This window comes from Arvicola amphibius, chromosome 8 (assembly GCF_903992535.2).
Source record: "Arvicola amphibius chromosome 8, mArvAmp1.2, whole genome shotgun sequence".
Taxonomy (NCBI): Eukaryota; Metazoa; Chordata; class Mammalia; order Rodentia; family Cricetidae; genus Arvicola; species Arvicola amphibius.
This window is the reverse complement of record NC_052054.1, coordinates 53,579,497-53,593,133: the sequence shown is the minus strand read 5'-3', so window position 1 is coordinate 53,593,133 and position 13,637 is coordinate 53,579,497. Positions and strand designations below refer to the sequence as shown.

At 49.1% G+C, this 13,637-nt stretch overlaps 1 protein-coding gene across 1 annotated transcript in view; it reads left to right on the top strand.

The window, feature by feature from the left end:
- The window catches only part of Foxo3 (forkhead box O3), a 91,336-nt gene extending 77,959 nt beyond the window's left edge, over positions 1 to 13,377 (top strand). The window contains exon 4 of the mRNA XM_038339128.1: positions 9,017 to 13,377. The gene's annotated coding sequence lies outside the window, so the exon portion shown is untranslated. The remainder of the gene's footprint in view (positions 1 to 9,016) is intronic.
- Positions 13,378 to 13,637: the final 260 nt, after the last annotated feature.

Below are 13,637 nucleotides of genomic sequence, written 5' to 3'. Positions count from 1 at the left end.
CCATCCGGCTCTGACTGGATCTTTTTAGTGTTGACGACAGTAAAGGAAAATTGATACACATTTCCTAAGTTTCTTCAATATCTCAAATCAAATCTTTTTTCCTTGAGAACCAGAACCCCTTACCCCGGGTGTTTGATTGTCAGCAGCTCTCTGGATGACACTGAACTTTCCTGGGCATTTAGCGAGCACTTCCCAGCCCTGCCGTGTGGCCGGCCCTGTGTGGGTGGAAATGCTCAAGAACAGCCAGATTCAGCGAATGAAGTTTGAGTACCACCTGGCATGGGAGAGAAAGGTGAATCGGGCTGCATGGCCTAGACGGGAAGGAGGTGGCAGTGGCAGCAACTGTTTGCCCTGTTGTAAGAGTGCCTTCCCTGGGGATCTGAGCCACAGACCAATGCACTATGACTGACTGCTTTAGCATGCTGGAGTTTTCTCGGTCACCCCTGCAGACGAGTCCATTGTTACATATTTTCCACTTATTCTCCTGTGAGCATAAAATAAAGGCCCTATTTCTACAGGCGCTCCATGCAGATAGGTCAAAGTACAGGTTGAACCCAGGCGCTGGCTTCCTTTCCTGAGTGCTTGGTTTCTAGGCCAGTTTCTCGGATTGGACATGAGCACCCACTGCAGTGCATCATCCCCCGGCTCTGCTCTGAGGGGAACTGTGGGTTTAAATACCTCTCTGCAGCTCACTCAGGCTTGAGGTCATGGCAGAGAGGCCGGCCTTCGCAGGTGGCTGCGTTTTCATGGCTATGCAGCATCCAGTCTCACCAGGCTTACTTAGACAGTGGGGCAAGCGTTTATGCTTCCTGTACAGAGCTAGCTTTTGTAAAAACTAATTTGCGGGATACTGTGTTTTGTCATTTTGTTAAGAAGTTATTTGATGTTTATTGTGATTTTAAGTGATTCCGTAATTTCTCAGACTGTAGGAAGCAACTGAGCCAATCTTCCGCTCTTGGCAAGACGCAGCTGCCTTCCTCGAAAGCTAAAGCTAGTTTAGGTTCGGTGAGACTTGCTTTCTGGAGCTGAGCCTTCCAAGTCCCCATGCCCCTTTGGGGCCACAAGTTAGAGAGGCTGCTGTTTGCCAGGTTTCAGGCCTTCCCCAAGCATCCCATTAGCATCTCCAAAGGAGGGCCCCACCTTTCCCTGGGCTGCTGTGGGTCTTCGGTGGAGCCAGGACCAGACCACTTGGGAAAAGCCTTGGCTTCCTTTGCTCAGAAGCCAGAGCCTCCACCTGAACTAGTCCACAGCTTGTCAGGAGCCTGGACCTCTCATCCTCATCCTCCCTGTCAGGCATCTCTGACCACTAGGGATGCAGAGGTACTCCCAGTCTCCTGGGGCTTTTGTGGAAGCAGAAAGGAATATTCAGATGGGCAGATGCTCACACTGGTCTGGCCTCTAAAAGCTGGTAGTTTCTGGTTGGGCACCACACGGTTTGAGGGTCAGAAAATCAGTCACTGTACTTTAGGCTGCAAGTCTCTGCTTGGGTGACCATCTGAGAGGCAAGGCTGTCTTCTAGGCTGCTCCAGGTCTTGGGAAACTGGACTGCATGAATCTATCTGGTCTGCTTTTATTTCCGTCTCTCCCAGTAAGAGATGTGGCCCTTACTCCGTGGTTCTAGATTTTCTGTTTGCTTAGTGACCTTTAAGCCCATGATGTTCATTTGTTAAAGGATGAGACTCTTTGGTCATGAAGTCGTATGGTAATTGCAGTGTTTCCAAAGGACAGGCTGTACTTGTCAGTCTTGATTTGATTGAAGGTTTGTGTGCTGCCATGCCCCCTCTTTCTCTCCTCCCTTTTCTCCTATGCTAGTCTTTCACCCTCTTCTCTCTGGTGAAAGCAGTCCAGGCCTTGTTTTCTTTTTTCAGAGAAAAATATTTGTATCCCTGTGGAATGTTTGATTTAGTTCCTTAGGGAAGTTAATAGCCAAGGAGACCCCAGCCAGATGCTTTCGTAGACTTCTTATGTTCAAAGTCAAAGTCCTTACCCTTTCTGTTGGTCCTCCAATTGTAAACATGGCCCAATGGCTCAATGGAACATCTGTTGATCATTTGTATGTTCAGGAAATGATCAGAAAGCCATACAGACAAAGTTATAAATAATCAAAAATGTGGCGATGAACCTGTTAGAAGGTGGAGCTTAAATGCTACCTGCCTCTGAGTGCCTCAACCAAAACACACCTTGCGAGGGGCAGCTGAGTTCCCATCAGGCTGCCCTGTGTGGTGCAGGTGGACAGTGTACTGCCCTGAGATGAGGACATGAGATCAAGACTCGCCTCCTACTGGAATCAGCACACCTGGCCTGGCTGCCAACCTGTCTCCTGCAGACTTGGCATCAGCTCCCTTCTTTCTGCTCCCTCTTGCTTTCCCTCCCCTGTTGGTTCATGGCCACTGTCTGTGTCGCCTGCAAGTCCTAGTCAAACCTTAATACAGGTGGATGTATAGTTTGAATTCTGCTGAAGCTGGTTTGTTATTACTTATGTCTGACATAGGAAGAGGACTTTGAACCCTGTCTTCTGTGCCTTGCAACTGGACCCTCAGGTCCACCCACCCTCAGGAACTCTCTAGCACCCCCAACCTGGATACTGCCATAATTCACCCCACCTCACCCCAGGGTCACACCCGGTGGAGGTCCATGGGACTCTTCAGGTCATGGCTTATGTCTGTAAGCATTTCTTCGGGGCTCCTGTTCCCTTCTGTAGCGAGACTTCATGTTGGGATTTGAGGGCTTTACATGGTGGGGTGTACAGAAACATTACATAGTTGAGAATCCATTGAATCTTAAAATATGCCTTGAATTCAACTTTACCTTAGAAGAAACAGGAATTTTAGAAACTTCATAAAAACCCTCCTCCCCGGGAAGCATTACAAATCTTAGATTCTGTTCTTCAAGCAGTATATTCTGCCTGCGTGCCAGCGAGCCTCGCTCTTGGCCTGTCTGAAGAGGTCCCAGAAGCAGCAGAGTCAAAGGACGCTGGGGGGCAGTGGGCAGGAAGGAAGGGCCACTCCAGCTTACTCGGAAGCTTTCCAGGCTACTTGGGACATGAGGACAATTTATTCCACTCACAGGAATTGCTGCTGCTTGAGGGCAAATACTGTGTCTAAGATGGCGCTCTTAAAATAGCAAGTGTTCCCTGGCGCTTGAGTCATTGTAAAGACTGTGGCCCGCTTTCAAGGAATTCAGTGTATTGGGAGCTGGGGGTGTGGGGAGGCATTCTGGACACTGGATACTGAAGTGCCAGGTGCCAGGCAGAGCAGTGAAATGGCAAGCATCTGGGGAAGGCAGAGTGAAGCCTGCTGGTGATTCACCTGGGTAGGAGGAGAGCAGGCGGGGCCAAGTGTCCCCGAGATGACTGGCAGGTGAGTGTGTGGCTTATCTCAGCACACTGGTGGAGGGCGTGGAAGATGGTGAGGCTTGATCCCACAGGTCTTTGCCAGTGAGACTTTGGGGTATTATAGTTGAGGGTAATTAGCCACAATTAGGAGAGGATCTTAACCGCCACCCCCCCCCCCCCAAAAAAGGTGGTTCTTTTTGTCTGGTTGGTTTGGTTTTGGGGCTTTTTTGATTGGTTGATTTGGGGTTTTTTTGGTTGGTTGGTTGCTTGCTTCTTTGTTTTGTTTTTTGAGACAGGATCTTATTATGTAGCCCCGGATGGCCTGGAACTTGCCTTGTAGACCAGGCTGGCTTTGAACTCACCATAATCTGTATTCCACTCTCTCCCTAGTGTTGGGATTAAAGGCATGTGTCACCACACTTGGCAAAAGTGGTTCTTTTGAAAAAATCGAATCCCAAACTTTGTATATTCTATGAGTCAGAAGACTCCAGCACACATACAGTAGAGCATGGATTTTCTCGCCTTCCTCCAAGGCTGTTGTCTGCTGTCCTTAGCCATCAGTAATCCTTGGCACCATTCTTTGTCCTCAGCTGTGAAGTCCGAAAATTGTTCCTTCTCTTGGTCTCCCTGCATTTTGTCGGCACAGCACAAAGGCTGGCCAAGAGGGCAGACAGACAAGTCCAGGCGTCAAAATGTCCTCTTGAAGATGCTGTCTCCAGCCCTCCAGCCAGGCCTTGTAGGCTTTCCCTGACACCTGAGAGGCTTCAGCATGCTCCTGAGGAGACAGCAGTCCCGGCCCAGCCCCGCATGTCACAGGGCTCACCCGCTTTTCTGCAAGCTGAGCTTTTTGTTTTTAAGTGATGTGTGTAGGTTGCTGCCTGTCCATGCTACCCCAAGTGTTATCGCCTCTGTGTTTACTCACCTGGTAGGAAGAGCTCGTGTTAGCCGATGGAGGGGCCGCAGCCTGGTTCCGCCACCTGTCCGCAACCACCACTTAAAGGAGACAAGAGTAAGAAGCAGAAAGGGGGATTTATTTTCCGTGGCCATGTTGGGCAGAGGGACCCGGGACTGGCATCGGGAATCCTGGCCTGTGGCGGCAGGGTTCAAATAGGAAGAGGTGCTTTGCTGAGCAGCCTGGGTAACAGTGGTCCCTGCCCACCACTGGCTCACTGCCAAGTGTCCCCTGCCAGGTCATCTGGCTAGTTGTAATTTTTTCTCCTAGAGGTTAAGTTCCTCCCCTGACCCACCTCAGTGACATCAGCCTTCCTCTCCTGCAGGAGATTCCTGGGGAGATTGTTATTTCTTGGGGTCCATTTAGATAGAGCACAAACCTCTCTTTAGAACACACTCATTCCTCCAGACAGGTTGGTTACACAGAGTTCAGGCAGGTTTCTGCTGGAAGGCTTTGCCACCAAATAGAAACGTGCCTTCCAGTGCGATTAGAAGTTCCTTACCTATCTTTCCCTCGTAAAGTCTCCAGTGCCTACCACAGCTCCAAACCACGGTTGCCTAGGTGGGTTCTATTCAGATGACTCCTCCCCACCCCCTCTCTGGACAGCACTGTGTAGCCAGCCATAGGCCCAGCAGCAGATGTGCATAGACAAAGTGCTGATACCACCACCTACTTTTAGACTCCCTCACCTGTCCCAACCCAGAAGGTAAAGAAAACTCAGCAAGGTTCCCCTCTTTCCTGTGGTGTGCATGTTTACCTTTGCAGGGGTGTCTCAGAGGGGGTGCAGCATTTCGGTGTAGCCACAGGGAGGTGGGGACTGGAGCCTAACTTCAAGGCCAGCCTGGGCTACGTGATGTGGCTGCCTTACTTAGGACTCACAAAAATGGGCTGGAGAGCTGGCTCAGTAGCTAAGAATGGTGACTGCTCTTCCGGAGGACCCAGGATCAATCCTCAGCACCCACTGAGTATCTCACAACTGTCTGTAGCACCAGTTTCAGGGGATCTGATGCCCTCACACAGACAGACCTGCAGCCAAAACACCAATGCACATAAAATAAAAATAAATCTTTTTTTTTTTAAAGACTCAGCCAGACAGTGGTAGGGCACGCCTTTAATCCCAGCACTCGGGAAGCAGAGGCAGGCAGATCTCTTTGAGTTCGAGGCCAGCCTCGACAGAGCGAGTTCTAGGACAGGCTCCAAAGTTACACAGAGAAACCCTGTCTACAGACAAACAGACAAACAAAAAGGTTCACAAAAGTGGTTTGCCCAAGTTGGCACCAGCACGGGAGGCTTTGTTGAGTGCCACGGATCGCTGATGAGTGGAACAGGCAGGGTATTTCTTCGCTTTGTGCTCCAGCAAAAATACTGAAACCTGGAAACCCACAGCTGTTCCCTGAACTGCGAGCCTCTGCCCTGTTCATCAAAGGATCCCGTCCTTCTCTGTCCTGAGTGTTCCATCCTTGGCCCCCAGCTAGGCATGAGGGTCCCAGTGCTTCCTTCACCTTTGCTTCCAAGCAGACATTCTTCCAGACAGAATTCTTGCCATGAGATGGTTGCTAGCTAACCTTCATGGGTTTGTGGACATGAGAGTCTGTCTCATCCAACTCTCCTTCCCCTCATGGCACGTTTGGTTATTGGGGTCTTCCTTTCTCCGCTGCCAACAAGATAAAAAGGCTGCCGACAAACACAGGCTTGTCACGGTGGAGTAGGCTGTGGGAGGACAGTTATGCTCCGTGTCCAAATTCAAGTTGATTGGGTGGTTCTGTTTGATGTCATTTTGGAGGCATCTCCCTTTCTTAGAGCATCGTGTGGCGTGGCAGTAATAATTAGGCAGAACCCTGTCTTCCCCGTGGATGCCAGGATCACAGAGGGACTGCTTCTCAGCAGACACCTTAGAGTACACCGCTTCATTTTCCTCGATTCCACAGCCTGATTTCACACATGGCCGTAGTGAGGAGAGACGAGGCCTCTTCTTCCTCCCCGAGGGTCCCTGGGAAACAGGACCGCGTTTCTGAATTGCTAACTGGTATATTGCTTAGTAACTACTGAGTAATGGCTGTAAAGTTTCTCAGCTGCCTGCTTCCTTCTCCAGTCTGGGTTTGTTTTTAGCTACAGGACCATCAAGACGTACACAAGCCCCAGAGCTAGCTAAATCAGTGGAAACTTCCACCAGTCCAATCCAAGCATGGTTGAATCCCCAGTTAGTGGTGGTCCTGTCACTTTGCTCCCTTCCTTTTCAGTTCCTCTTTGATGGACAGGTGCCAACAGTGAGCTGCAGAAGCTGTTCTGACATTCAAGTGCCTATCTCCTTAGGAGTCCTTTGGTCACCTGAGTCCTCAAGGCCTTCCCTATTAGGATGGTTGTGTTTCTCCTCAGCATGTGTCTGGTTCTTTTACACTGTTTTCCTTCTACCACAGAAAAGGAAAACTCAACAGAGCCATGGCCTCCCAGAGGGGTGTAGTGAGGGATTTTTGTGAGACGTGCCCTCTGTAGGAGCTGTCTCTGGCCCTCTTGACTCAGCCCACAGGCACAGAGGCAGCTTCCTGCATAGGCCTCCCCAGGAGGCGTTGCTTGAGACCCTGGAGGGAACTCCAGTGCATAGTGTCACAGGTGACCCCGCCCCATTCTGCAGAAAGGGGAGAGTGATGATTAGTGCATCTTCTTCTTAATGATGACATTCCCAGAGGATGCTGGGCCTTTGCGGAGGGAGGGGGGCCTGGGGACGATAGCTGGTTGACTCTACTGCTATGGTGTGGCTCATGTCCTAGTTTCAGGGCCCGTGGCCAGTCCTAACTAGATAGATGATGGCATACTGGGTGCTTAGGTACACTCTGGACGCTCCCTCACAAGTTGTTCAGGCCACGTGCTCAGCCTCTGTTCTTGGGGAATGAAGTATGTCATCTTCCCATCATGCACTAGTTTTCACAGCAGAATAATTAACACCAAAGGGGACCAGGGAGGGGTCTGAATTAGGTAATACCCTGCCACTTCTCCCCAGGCACTTACAGAATGTCAGGATTGGGACTTGGGGAACTTGGTCCCTGATGATTAATGTCATAGTGATGTTAGACTGTGATTATTAGCTCGCATTGCAAAGGGAAATGCCTAATCCTTTTTAAAGGACTCATCTGTGTGTTCGTGCTGGATCACACTTTCGGGAGCCACATAGAAGACATAGAACAGTGTCTCTCCGTGGCTATGGTCCTCACAGATAACGGGTCTGGGGTTTATTTTAGCTTTTCATCCCTCGGGAACTAACAGACCATTATTTTATAGGCCAAAGTAAAAGTGTGCAGTGGCTTCACAAAGCAGAATACTGCCAGAAAAAGTCCTCAGCCAAACCAGGGTCCACAGAAAGATAGGGATCTTCTTTTCCTAAGTTACCATCTTTGCCTCTGACAAAAACATCCTTCCTTCTGCTCCTCAGAGCTGTCAGCAGGGAAAATATGACAAGGGTGCTCAGTCCGGCAGAGGAAGGTTGTCCTGCTGACAGTCCCGAAAGGGTTGAAGCTCACAGTGGGGAGGGGTGGATAACCCGCCCTGTGTGACAGTTTATGGGATTCTCTTAGTCACGTGCCTGCTGGGAAGATGGCCTTAGGGAGCTGTGGTGCCAAGTTTCTGTTGCCGTGTCCTCTCCTTCCCAGGACAACCAGCTGTGTCTAAGGCCTGTCATGCTGATGTCCTTTAACTTCATCTCTGAGGATCCTTTCTTCTTTTTTTAAGATTTATTTATTTTTATTGTATGTGTTAGGAGTGTTGGCATACATATGTGGTTTATCACATGTGTGGTTCCAGAAGAGGGCATCAGAGCCTCTGGAATTGGAGTTACAGACAGTTGTGAGCTGCCATGTGGGTGCTGAGAAGTGGGCCCAAGTCCTTCTGATGCTCTTCATTGGGTTCCCTGCACTCCGGTACTCTGGGAAGATGACTGTGGAGACAGGATAATAATTATGTTAACAAGATACTCTGTGGGAGGCCAGGCGGTGGTGGCGCCCGTACCTTTAATCCTGGTTCTTAGGAGGCAGAGGCAAGCAGATCTTTGTGTGTTTGAGGCCAACCTGGCCTACAAAGCAAGTTCCAGGACAGCCAAGGCTACACAAAGAAACCCTGTCTTGAGGGGGAAGAAAAATGGTTTTCTGTGGGAATTTGTTTTTGTACATGTTGTTGTTTCAAAAAAGTTTGAAAGTCTTAAGCCAGAGCTGTTACACAGAGAAACCCTGTCTTGGGAAAACAAACAAAACAAAACCAAAAAAAAATATATAATAATTCCTAAGATAGCTCACTTGACATGACTTGGTCCTCCACCATGGGATCTCCCTAAGCCATGGCTGCCAAGTAAGATGAGTTCACTGCTTGGTTGATCGAGAGAACTGCAGAAGTACTGCCGTGTGATCGGGGCGACCAGCTTGCTCGTCCAAAACCTAGACCAGAGCCCAATCCACACCATGGCTGCCCCTAACTTAACAAGACCCACAAAAAAAAAAAAACACCCCTGTGTGCCTTTGTTGGGGTCATTCCAGATTATGTGATACCAGCTCCTTTGGGCTTTTTAGCCTTAGGATGCTGTGATAAGAACTAAGGTAAGCAGTTCCCCCGCGCTGACCTCGATTTCAGACCTGGGAGGCTTAGCCTGGGCTCTGCACTCGGGCAAGCAGGGAGGTGATACAGCAGCTTGCTTCCTGTCACTTTCAGGACACCCTTAAGAACTCTGGCTTTCTTTTCTCTTCTAGACCCTCACACTGACAGAAGACCTACAGAGAAAACCCTTTGCCAAATCTGCTCCCAGCAAGTGGACAGTGATACCGTTTACAGCTTGACACCTTCGTGAATCCTACGCCATTTTCCTAACCCAGCAGAGACTGTTAGCAGCCCTGGCCCTGGGTGAAGCCCTCACCCGTGGAACAGAACTCTATAATGTATGCAAAATCTGACTCTGAGTGACCTGCCAGCGAGGACAGCACCCTTCAGCACCACCCGTTTCCTTCCAAGCTCAGCAGGCGCCCCAAAGGCCATTCTCCAGTGCTCCACTACCATGGTGGTTTCTGAGACAGTTTAAGCATTGTTTTGTGTTGGTTTCCGTTGGACCTCTGAGTTTTTTACACATGGTAACTTGCAGTATTTTTCTGTTGAGAAGGCTAACCGCCCCTCCCCTAGCACACTTAAAAGCAGGAAAGCGCCAGAACCAGTTCTCAGGCTGGCTTTGAACATCACAAGCTTTTGAGCCCGCGGAACTCCACAAACTTAACACATTACATAAACTAAAGGGGGTTTTCTTTTTTCTTTCGTTTGGTAGAAAATTATCTTTTTTAAAAAACTGAACAATGGCACAATTGTTTGCTCTGCGCACCCGTCCAGAACTGAACTACGCGTAGGCAAAGCAAATGGAGGCAGGCGTCTGACCCAGGAGTTTCCCGTTCTGAGTCGGTGTGGTCTGTGGTCTGTGGACTGGGACCCCAGGGTCCCGTCCTTCTCAGCTAATGCAGTAGACAGTGTCTGCTCTTAGGAACCAGGACCTCTTTAGGAAAGATCAGCTACTGCTCATTGCCAAATGCCACTAGGGGCTTAGTTTCAAGGAGAAAAAAAAAAGGAATGTGAGCTGGTTTGCTTCATAGAAGGTAGGGGATTACTGGTGAGCCACTGGGCCGTGCAGTGAGGAACGTACGAAATAGGCAAGCCAAGTCTGCACTGAGGCAGGTCCAACTTCACTGTTTTTGAAACATGCACATCTTTTGATTACTTTCAGCCTTGCTGTGTAGACTCTGATCTTTCTAGAAGTGTGTGAGTGACAAGCAATAGCATACAAGGTGATATATATATATAAGCTTAGGTTGTAATTGTACAGGTGACACTTGGAAATACAAGATAAGGCCATTTAAACTTTTTTCTTCAAACTTTCTGCTTCTATGGATCTCATTTTTTTGTTTTGTTTTCAAAAAGTTATGGTGCTGTATAGGTGCTTTCTGTTTAACCTGCAAAGTGTGAGTGTGCTCATGACACCTTTGACGGACAGTTGGGGACACCTTTGGTACGTAAGAAACTGGTGTGGTGATGCCCTGGCTAGCACAGCGTACACGTACTTCTCCAGAGTGATATACGAAGACTCTTTTCTTGCATAAAAAGCATTAGGCATATAAGTGTATAAATATATTTTATCATGTACAGTACAAAAATGGAACTTTGTGCATGATGTTAGGAATGTGGGCTAATGTTCCAGCACGGTTTCCCTGCTCGAGTCCTCGCTGTTGCTCGCACTGTGACAGTGGACACCAACACAGGCGTGCCACCCAGTCCCTCACACCCACCACCAGCCCCCTGTGCACCTCTGCTTTATAACTCCCCTGGGGGTGACGTTGGTGGCAGTCACAGCTCCTAGCATAATGAGAGTTCCATTTGGTATTGTCACACGTCTTTCCTGCCTCGCCTGGATCATCACGTCTGAGCGATGGCCCTGTCGATTTCAGTCCGCCTTCTCCAGAGTCCGTACGTTGTCACGCAGTTGTGGCTCTACTAGACCTCTCCTCTAGTGCATTGCTTTTTCCAAACTGCTCTGTGTTTATAGTCTTCATTTTTAAAGTCTAATTTTGAAAAATGTGTGTAGTAGTCACGTGGTCTGCTTGCCAGCGGGCCGTACCTGCTTACTTTATTCCTTTACGGTGATGTTAGCCACGCCCTGACTCTTCAGGAGTCAGCTGTCCACGCGACCTGCTTCATTTTAGGCAGAAGGCTGGTGGGCTGGCTTCCCAGGGTGCTGCTTCCTTGGTGGGGTGTGTGGGGGTGGCAGCTGAGGGAGCAGAAAAAGCTCAGGTACAAGGGAGAACCCCAAGTGCTTCCAACAGGAGGGCCCTGAGAATTCTCTCCCAAGCTTAAAGAAGCGAGCAGACTAATTCACAAGATAGCTGCTTGGCTGTGCAGTTTACAGCGCTGGGAGTGAGAGAGGCAACCCTCCAGTGTGTGCCCCTAGTTTGAAGACATTGAAGTCCTTTTAGACACGTAGCTTCTCATTTATTTTCTTTCCCAGTGTTTGTTGGATGTCAGGCACCAAGTTTCACAGAATGTCCTAAAAACAGATTATAAGTTGAAGCAAGGGCAGTGTGAGGCCAGGGCAGGCTCAGCAGATCAGAAAAGCAGAGGCAAAATGCTTGGCTATAATTTACTTTGTAAAATAATACAGAGTCTACACAGGGGATGTGTGGAGAGCTGAGGCCTGCCAGGCCCAGGACCCTTGCACACTCACCCTCTGGGGCCCCACACCGACAGACCACGCTCCCTTAAGAAGCCCAATTCTATGGCGGTCAGAATCCACAGAGGTGAAGCCCAGGTCCTCTGCACCTGCTGTGGGAACCCTGCTTTCGTTGTCTGCCGAGCAGCTCTCTCAGTGCTCTGTAGAAAATCTGAGCAGATGAGTGCGTGACCTCCCAGGCTAGGACCAGCTGCCGTGATGGCATCCTGACGAGAAATGGCTGTGTGAGCCTTCGTAGGGAGTCCGGTCCACTGGTGACAGGCAGTAAGACAGCAGGGTACCAACTGCTGAAGATTGAAGCACTCTCGGGCTCCATGGCTCTCTTCATCACCAAAGCTAGAGACGAGCATATGCTGGCCCTCTCCACCCTGGCGCTGGGCTCCTTAACTGAGTGCATCTGAGGTGGGCTTCACCGTGTCCTCAGCACATAATGGCTGCTGAAGCCCATGGGATTTTGTTCCTAAGTCTCCTGCTAATGGAGGACCATGCACACAGGTGGAGCACAAAACCTTGTTTTTAGGTTGACGATCAGCATCATGTGTGCTGCTGTCCCGGTCAGAGGAGAGGACATCTTGGCTCACTCTTCAGGAGAGGCTATGTCCCCTCTCAGGTGTGACTTCAACCTACTTCCAACCCACGTACAGGTTCAAAGTCACAGGGCAGCAACTTTGCCTTTTCCTAACTAAGGAGCGCCAGCCGCTGAACGAACAAGCAGCATTTGAGTCTTTTGGAAATGCCCTTCAAGAGCAAAGCAGAGAAAAAGTAAGCCTTCCACCTATCCCTTGGACTGAGGGGGACACAGAGACAGTTCCTTCTCTCTCTAAAAACCAAAGGTGATACAGAATGGGTTCCCTTTTTCTTGATGTTTCTGGGGGACAGCATATGATCAGGCACAATAATGTTCTTTTTTCAATTAAAAGCAGACCTTTTGTAGAAAAGCAATCACGGGCACAGGGGTACGTGACACCAGCTGTGGGCATGGGAACAGCAAGGGCCCAGGCCATGAGGTGGGAAAGATGCCTTGTGGAATCATGTCTGTCAAACATGACCTTAGAGCCCAGGTCGCTGACAAGAGTGTGTGGCATTTTAACTAAATCCTCAGTGTATAACAGGCAGATTGGATGGATGAAGCATCTTCTCTTGTTGAGTTTTATGCATTTGTGTTTTTCTTTCACGAGCTGTGATTACAAGGCCCCTGCCACACTCCAGGAATACTTGTGCAGCTGGTAAAAAAGAAATGTGTGTGTCTGGTCACTTATTTCTCTTATAGATAATTTTAATCTCCTTGCCCGGCAATCAGCCTTGTATACATGTCCTAGCACATCGTGTATGTGGGAGGTGTGCACAGATGTGAAGGAGACCAGAAGAATTGTGAAATGGCTTGTGCATTCGGGCTTCACATGTTTAACTTTTTTTTTTTTTAAGAAAAAAAAAGTTGCATGAATGAAAAAGTAATTCTGTATACAGTTTCTGTAAAAATGGCTTATCTGTTTTGATTTCTTGCTTCTGCCCCTGCACAAACTAGAATTTAGTATGGCGTGTGGCCATATTCAGACACCTAAGAAGCTGTTCGTCGTTGGGTTTGAAGCAGCTCATCCTCTCAAAGCTACCACTGTTGTGCTGCATTCTGAGTCCTGAGGACCTTGTCTAATACATTGCCATGAATTAACCCTACCGCCTTTCTTCTCAAGGATCAACCAGTTTGATTTGCAAAACTGCCCCTTTCCAGTGAAATGGAGATGCTTACTTCCCTGGTGTCTGTAGATACTGCCTGTGTATTCCATTTACAACCATAATCTAGTTTGTAAAAGCCGTGGTGACGCATGTAAATAAAGCATTGATGACACTCTACTCCCTGCCCAGCCATCTCTGTCGTCATCACTGCCCTGTGCCCCGTAACCCAGAAGTGAAATGGTTGGGTTTGTGTGGCAGTCTTCCTGTGAGATCACTTCCCAGGCTAGGAGAGGCAGAGACCCGCGAGGCTATTACAGCTACACTAAATGAACCCAGGACACTTCTCCGTCCCACTTTTGACCTCCACAGACACAGCAGACACAGCAGACACTGTGTGTGAATACAGCACAGTTACAGAGTTGTTCACTCTGGCTAAT